We start from the raw sequence: 9045 nt of genomic DNA, 5'->3' as shown, positions 1-9045 counted from the left end.
ATTTCTGCCAATACCTGCTGGATTCTGAGATTTGTTCCTGAGTCTCTGGGATCATGGCCGTTAAGCAGCTCGATCAGAAGCCAGAGAGGCCACTCATGGGCAGCAACCTGGGGTCTCACTGGGGCAGGGAGAAAGGGCCGGTTTCAACTCTATACTGTGAAGCCCCGTGTCTTGTCAATGCTGGCCCAAACCTGACTGTATAACGGCCTCTCAAAGATGGCAGCCACCGAGCGGCCAAGGGGGAGCAGGCAGAGGGACAGCACCCTTTTCCACCTGGGGTGACCTGGCATTGGTAACCTACTTTGTGGACAGGACACATCTCTGCCAAAAACTGCTGGATTCTGAGATTTGTCTCTGAGTCTCTGGGATCATGGCCGTTAAGCGGTTCGATCAGTAACTAGAGAGGTCTTGCTCCCAATAATATATCTGAGGTGGTTTGTGACTGTGTCTCCCACATACCTAACTTTTAGCTGTTTACTTTCTTGGCAAAATTGGCCCCAGGTTGTTGGTCTGGCCAAAGGCACAGCAGCAATTTTGGGGTGTCTGGACATCTGAAGGTGCTATCAGGCTGCTGATGTACTCACCTCACAGGTACAGATTGACTGCTGGTGGCACCATACACCACTATGTGATAATTTCTTTATGGAAATGGGCACTGGTGGAGGAATGGGTATTTGATCATTGTATAATTGAAGCCCAAGCACAAAAATTTGTAAGTCTGCAACTGTACCTCGTGATGTCTCACTAATAAAAATTTTTTAAAAAAGAAAGAAATGAGTACTGGGAAGGGCAGTTTTTGTTTGGATATTATTTTATAGAGAAACAGATATGAAGCAAAGTTAACTACAATTATAATTATAAATATTCTAAATGGTAGTTATATTAAAAATATTTTTGAAACATAAACAATACAAACTATTTTCATTAGAAACTTGAAATTGAAATGATTGTGATTATTTTAACTTCTCTAAGACAGATTATTAAAATAAGTGAGGAGCCTCCTATGACCTGTTTTAATGCGTTTCATTGCCAAAAGCTCAATCCACCAAACAGAATGTGTGATATCAGTGCCCCAATGGGACAAGGAGTCCAAGGTAAGAAAGTTTCCCCTTATAACAGACTGGGTAACCTCATGCAAATACCTCCCAGGCTCTGGGGACAAATGCGCTCTGGGCTGTGGAGCTCACTGCTGTCTCCTCACTCAGGGCTGAGTCTCTGGGGAAGGCAGAGCTGTGGTCAAGAAGATGATTCTGTGGGGTCTTCTCCTATGCCTGGTGACAGCCCCCCTGGGTGAGTGCCCCAGATGTGACACGGTCTAGGGGAGGGAGTGACTGCAGTGACTGAAAGTGACTGATTCTCCTTGTCCCCAGGTGCTGTGTCTGCTCTGACCCTGCAGGAGTCGGGCCCAGGACTGGTGAAGCCCTCCCAAACCCTCTCCCTCACTTGCTCTGTCTCTGGGGGCTCTGTCACCAGCAGTTACTACTGGAATTGGATTCGTCAGCGCCCTGGGAAAGGGTTGGAATGGATGGGGTACTGGACAGGTAGTACCAACTACAACCCAGCGTTCCAGGGGCGCATCTCCATCACGGCTGACACCTCCAAGAACCAGTTCTCCTTGCAGCTGAGCTCAGTGACCCCCGAGGACACAGCCGTGTATTACTTTGCGAGAAGCACAGTGAGAGGAAGTCAGGGTAAGCCCAGACAGAAACCTCCCTGCTGGGAGAGTGTGGACTGCAGAGACCACAGCCAGCAGGGGGTGCCTAGAGAAAACATATCAGAGGAGCAGGAGCTGATGGGTGACTAGTTTCCTGCCTCTCATCTAAGGTCTCTCCCGGGAAAGTTTCTAGGTTCCTGACTCTGCGCCTTCCACTGATATCTCCAAAATTGATAAGGCACGTTTACTTGACTGGACTATGCCAAAGAAAGACTGTAACTTAGGAATCACAAGATAAGCATGCCTGTTAAGTATTATTTTTTATTCCTTTTGTTGTTGTTGTTGTTGTTGTTTTGTTTTCCTGGAGGGGTTTTCTCTATATCACATGTGCTTACACGTTTTTCCTTCAATGAGCCATACATTTGTCTCCTGGTATTCACAAGACAACAGATGGATTAAGACATGATGTCCCCAGGGTGCTGAGGGCACTTGTTCTTCATGCTGAGAAATGAGGTTTATAATGGTCAGAGCAACGGGTCATCTTCATTTACCTCCTTCTCTTCATCACTTCAGCACTATGTATCCACCATAGGTTTCTCTGTAGCCTCCTTTTGTCTGCAATATTTTCCACCAGAAATCACAAAGGAGGTCACTTCTGTTTTTAGAGTTCACTTCACAACAAATGATGAGCCCATGGTCCATCCCACAGATAGGCCAGGTGAGTGATTCCCAGTCATGGGATACACAAGGCAGTAGTGTCCCATGTATGCACAGGTTAAGAGAGAGAGACGTTCCATTACAGCATGGGCCCAGTTATCAATCTTCAATGATGATGGGTTTTCCCACTGACACACTATTCTGCACAAAAGCAACCCCCAGTGGCATCCTTGCACAGGGAGCAGTCTCTCCTCAAGTGACCTAGGAAGAGTATCAAACCCAGTTAGGTCACAACTGGTCACAGGTAACAATCCTTGTCCTGAATTTCAGATGAACATGGTTTATCCTTGATAAGGGACCCTGGAGCTCCTCAGCGCCCTCCTCAGTCCTGGGCTTGAGGCTTTACATCAGAAAAGGGTCCCCAGACTCCCCGGGGAGCAGGACCTGGACTCGCTGTTCTTGGGTGGGGACCAGGCATTGCCCTTCCAATGTTAATGGAACGTCTCAGCTTCCTACTGTGACGATAGCAGATCCCAGATACATGCTGGGAATAGCAGCATCTCAATTCCTACATATTTGTGTGTGAACATGTGTGCATGCAGGTAAGGCAAGGGTCACTATTAAAGTGCATACCTTCATTAACTTTGCTGGCCTGAAAAAGACCAGAATTAAAGAGAAAATAACAGTAGAAGAAAGACCAGCATTAAAGAGAAAATAACAGTACTAGGTAGCAAGCTAAAATATCCACAATTTGATGTGAATAAATAGCTCACGGGAATCCATGCCAGCCTGTTTTCACTCCGTGCACCCAGAGAGGGCCGATCGAGGGCCCTCCCCACCCCACGGGATCCAGCCCTGGCAGTCGACCTCCACTACCCAACCACCGCCACTCTTCAGGCTGCTTTCTGACCACTTTCATAATACACATCCTAACCATTTTCCATAATTACCATACCATGTTTGATGGGGTTTATACAGTAGGCAACTAATCATAAAGAAATATATTATATACCTCTCGGAGAGCCTAGCAAGCTACCGAAAGTATCCCGCCTGCCCGGGCAGAGCCTGGCAAGCTCCTCGTGGTGTATTCGATATGCCAAAACCATTAACTGTAACAGGTATCATTCCCCTGACCCTGAAAGAGCCTCCAATCGTTGAGAAGGATGAGTAAGGAGAGGCTGCTAAAATCTGAGGGCTGGATGAATAGAGAAGTTATAGAGATGTTACTGGCGCCCGCTCCAGTAAATCGACGAACAATGGGATGACAGTGAAACAGTGAATAGCTCACATGGTAATAGAGAGTCACTCCCACATTCAACACTGAACATTCCAGCAAGGTTCCCATGAACCACAATTTCTCACCTCATTTTCCTCCATTCCTTTGACTCATTCTGAGATCTACTAATCTCCTGGTGTTCCACAGTCTCAGTTCTAACGCACATACTCTCTGCCTTCATGGGTTACCTATTGACACACAGCAGCGGTCACCCCGTGTGTATCGCTCTCACCCCTTACCTATAATCAGCCAGTCCCTCAGTATGACTCAGCCTTTATCCCTCTCTCTCTCCTCCAACTCCTCCATGGTCTCTGTTCTGCATCTTCCAAACCCGTCTGTCAATAACATCACCAGCAAGTCTTTGGTGTTCTTCAGAATTGCCATCACTCAGGTCTCTCAATCCATTCAGTTCCATCTAAAATTTCTCTACTTCAAACAGATCAGTCCACAAACACCCATCCAAGATATTAAAATCACTTCTAGGTATATAATAAAAATTGGAAATTCTATAAATTGAGATCATTGTCGGTGATTTTAATGCCAAGATATGACCTAGAAGATCAGCTGAAGAACTCCACATGTGGACCCATGGCCTAGACTGGAGCAAACAGCATGACATGATTATTCATGACTTCTACACAGAGTTCATCATGTCGATCAAGACCATCCATTACCACATAAGTCGCAGTTCCAGAAGGCCAAATCTAAACACTGGACATGGGAGTCTCCCGGTGGACGGTTCCACAATGAAATGGACCATATCACATTCAATTGACGGTTTTGCCTGACTGATGACGCTGTTATCCCAAAATTCCAAACAGGACCGGACCACCATCTCCTTCATGCAAAATTCTACTTCACAGAGTGGGGAGAAAGGAATGCAAAGTTTAAGAAGAGAACTGCCAGAATGACCACCAACTGGGAGCTCTTTGGTCTGTTGTGGCAACATGGGAAGATGCTGTCATTGACAACATTGACGAGGAATATGATAGATTGGTTCAGCACCTCCATGATTGTGCGAGGAATGCCAAGAGAGAGATAACCACAAAAAAATAGCCTGTCTTCGAAAACTCTTGATCTTATTCACCAACGTGGCTTGGCGCATGCCTCAAGCAACCAAAAGCGAACGTCCAAACTCACAAAGCAGTGCAGAGAAGCAATCAAGGAAGACCTCAATGAGAGAAGAGCAGCAGCGCTGATAGATGCGGCCTAAATCAGGAAAAGCATGTGTAATGCTCACCTGTCCTTCACCAAGTACAAGATCAAGATGACTGCCCTCCGACGTCCTGATGGATCTATCACATCTTCCATAAGGGCAACGAAGAAGATTATTCATGACTTCCAACAGATCTCTTTAATAGCCACATCCACCTGCCCACATACCAAATTCCACAGAATGGATATGTTGTTCCCAACGTTCTTGCTTTCAAAATCCAACACGTTATCTTGTCGGTAAAGAAACAAAGAGCATCTGGCCCACACAAGGTCAAACCTGAACACCTGGAGAACAGGGACGAATGGAGACATTACTGCGCCAGCTCAAGCTAATCAATGAATAACGGGATATCAAGTGATCAAATGATAAACTGAGAGGTATTTTCAGTGTAGCAGTGGTGATTAATATTGGTAAACAGGGCAGTCATCTAAGTTATACAGGGGAAAGGATGAGTATTAATGAAATAATGAATTTCCTGATTGTGCTGGTGGGGGACACATGGGATATACAGGCCACATTTGTGGCTCTGTGACACCTCATACTCTACAGCACTGATGTACCAAGAGTAGCACACCACATTGGATGTAGTGCAAAGAGAAGGTAACCTTTCTCGTGGAGAAAAATACACACGCAAAAACACACACACATACACAAACGTATATGTACACAAGTTTCATCCTTAAATAACATGTTAGGAATCTCTTATATCTCATATAAGGGCATAATGAATCAGGGGAAAGTACAACAATCTTTACACATGTTCTCTATGAAACCTTTTTTGGATCACTTTTAGTGGATTATTCATAACAAGCAATAAAAAATAAATGATTTAAGTCCTGCTCTAGGGGCAGGTTTTGGGGGTCAGCATGGAAACATTCAAAATATGGTGGTGGGAGAGTGTAATGGTGGTGGAAATGGAGCTGGAATATTAAATTTAATAAATTATTATGAACAAAGTTATAAAAATTAAGTTACATTAAAAAATAAGGTAAAAGGTAAAGGTAAAGGCCCTCCCGTTTTTAAAAAATTTTCTGGTTGTGCGGTTGGAGTAAGGAGGCTCTGCCATTGTTTCTGAGTTAAAACACATGTGTTAACCAGGTTAATATTCTGGGCTACCCCCGTTCCAGTCAATTATAAGGACAGTTGAGACCTAGCAGGGAGTTGAACCCATAACAAAGAAATAGGTCCAACACTTCCGAAATTCATATGAAACAATACACCTTACGACTAATTACAGCAATTATTCGGGAAAAGATGTGAAGCATCACTTTCCCCAATTTCAAACTGTAGGACAAAATCGTAGGAATTAAAGGAGTATGATATTGAAAAAAGGCAAACCCCAGATCCATGATATAGAGATGAAAATCCGGACAGAGACCCTGACATGTATGATCATTTAACCTCTGAGTAAGGAGTAAGAAATATGAACTGGAGCAAGGAAAGCCGATTCAAGAGGTGGTGCTGGGTAAACTGGGCATCTACATGTAAAAAGAAATAAAAAAGAACTCAGACCTTTCTCTAACACCATGCACAAAAGTCAGATCAAAGTGGATTAAAAACCTCAACCTCAGACTTGAATTCATAAGTCACATTGAGGAAAACATAGGCAAAAGCCTCAATGACCATGAAGCTAAAGGCACCTTCAAACATAAAACACCACAGACCAAGCAAGTGGAAGCCGAGATAGACAAATGGGACTTAGTTAAACTAGAATTTTCTGCACATAAAAAGAAACTGTGCCCCGAGATGCAGAGACATACCACAGAATTAGAAAAATATTTAGGCATTGCCCATCTGAAAACTGGTTAATAGCAAAGATATATAATGCACTGGGCTGGAGCAATACCACAGCAAGTAGGTTGTTTGCCTTGCGCATGACCGACCCGGGTTCGATTCCTTCGTCCTTGGAGAGCCCAGCAAGCTACTGAGAGTATCCCACTCACAAAGTAGATCCTGGAAAGCTACCTGTGGCGTATTTCATATGCCCAAAACAGTAACAAGTCTCACAATGTAGACATTACTGGTGCCTGCTCGAGGAAATAGATGAACAACAGGAAGACAGTGCTACAGTGTATATAATGCACTGTAGAGCATTACAAAAAAGTCATCCAATCTGATCAAAAATGGCGAGGGGAAAAATAAGTAGAAAACTTTCTCAAAGAAAAAACTCAAATGGCCAAATGGCACATGAAAAAGCAGTCTACATCACCAATCACAAGGGAGATACAAATCAAGGAACAAGAGATACAATCTCACAACACAGAGAATTGCACACATCCAAAAGAACAAGAACAACCAGTTCTGGCATGGATGTGGGGATAGGGGAGAAAAGGGTTCTCATTCATCATGGGAATGCCGACTGGTTGAGCCTTTTTGGAAAACAATATGGACTTTCCTCGAAAAACTAGATTTGATCCACAGTATCACCCTGGGGGTCCAAAACATATAGCAGAAATGCCATCTGCATTTCTATGTTCATTGCAGCACTATTCACAATAGCCAGAATCTGGAAACAACCCAAATGCCCGAGAAGAGATGACTGGTTAAGGAAACCATGGTACATTTACACAATGGAATACTATGCAGCCACTAGGAAAACTGACGTGAGGAAATTTGCTTGCAAATGGATGGACATGGACCGTATCTTGCTGTGTGAATGAGTCAGAAGTCAAGGGACAGACATAGAATGACTGCATTCATTTGTGCGATATTAAAAAAAAATAGCATGAGATAATATCCAAGCCAGGAAAAACAGGAGCCAGAAGAACTTCCTCATGGTTTGAAGCCAACCAAATGTGTGTGGGGGGCAAAGGGCAGTTAGGATAGAGAAGAGACCAGTAGGACAATAGTAGATGGAATAGATCACTTTGGGCACGAACTGAGTATTTAAAGTGGGTAAAGGGATATACCTACTATAGAGATAGTAGATATAGATATAGAGAGTATTGGATATGCCAGACACAGTAACAACAAAGTCTCCAATGGAGACGTTACTGGGCCCGCTCGAGAAAATCGACGATCAACGGGAGGGCCTTTACTTTTAAAGGGATATACCTATAACCTTTCAGTATCTTTCTTGCAAACCGTAATTCCACAATGAGACATACCCAGACACAGAGAGATATACAGAGAGAGAGAAAGAGAGAGGAAGGGGAGTAGAATAGTGCCTGCCATTGAGACAGCTAGACTGAGGAAGGGCAAGAGAGAAACTGGGCACATTGGTGGTGGTAAATGTACCCTGGTTAAGGGATGGGTGTTGAAACATTATATGTTTGAAAAAACCAATCATGAGCAACTTTTTAATTGTGTATCTCACTGTGGTTCAATTCAAAATAAATAAGTTTAATTTTCTTAAAATGAAGGATATCTAATAATTAAGTAAAAATGATATCATCCAAATATGGAAAATCTATATTTTTCTTTGACTTGGGGAACACACCTGAAGTACTATATGTTTACTTCCTATCTGTGTCCTGGTTCCACCTGTAGTGCTCAGGTATCAATGAGTGGTCCTGGAAAATGATCTTGGAACACTTACATGGAGAGCATTTCAATGAACCTGTCCACATTGCTATTATGAACAAAATTAAAAGCTACCTCTTTCATCCATGATTGTCTAACAATGAAAAAACAAAAAAATGATGATCTGGGCTATCATTCATTTCTAATTAACTTCTTACCATCTTTCTAATCAATTCCAAATGATAAATAAGGATGTTTTTAGTATACATCTTTAAGAGTGAAACACCTACAAAATTTGTCAAGAAGCATTTAAAATAGAAGTGAACCTTACTTAATATGCTGAGAATAAATTTTTAAAAAATTTATAAAATCTACAGTCAAAGTTGGTGGTTGGAAACAAGTTTTTATAGATTCAAGACTGTTCCCTGTTGTCTAGTGTTGTATCTTTAGGAATTAGTCCCATCACTGAGCATCTCCTCATCCTCTCCAGACTATATCTGAGGTCTGGGGGTCCAGCTCCCCTGAAAACTGCTGCCAGTGGTGGCGAGACAGTGCAGGTGGGGTCAGATCTGTGAGGATTCACATTCCTGGGCTTGCAGGAGCTCTGGGACAGAGCCATGGCGAGCCATGGGCTTTATTTAGAGAACGTTTATTAATCCTGTTAGAGCCATCATGTACATGAAGTAGAATATTCATCTGCCTCAATATACATGTTGCCTGAGTTTGTTTGTCTATCTCCGTGGTTATTTTTGGTAGAATCTTGTTGAACTTGCTGGGTGT

The sequence above is a fragment of the Sorex fumeus genome, unplaced genomic scaffold (assembly GCF_029834395.1).
Source record: "Sorex fumeus unplaced genomic scaffold, SorFum_2.1 ptg000044l, whole genome shotgun sequence".
In the NCBI taxonomy this organism is placed as follows: Eukaryota; Metazoa; Chordata; class Mammalia; order Eulipotyphla; family Soricidae; genus Sorex; species Sorex fumeus.
This window is presented reverse-complemented; position numbering follows the sequence as displayed.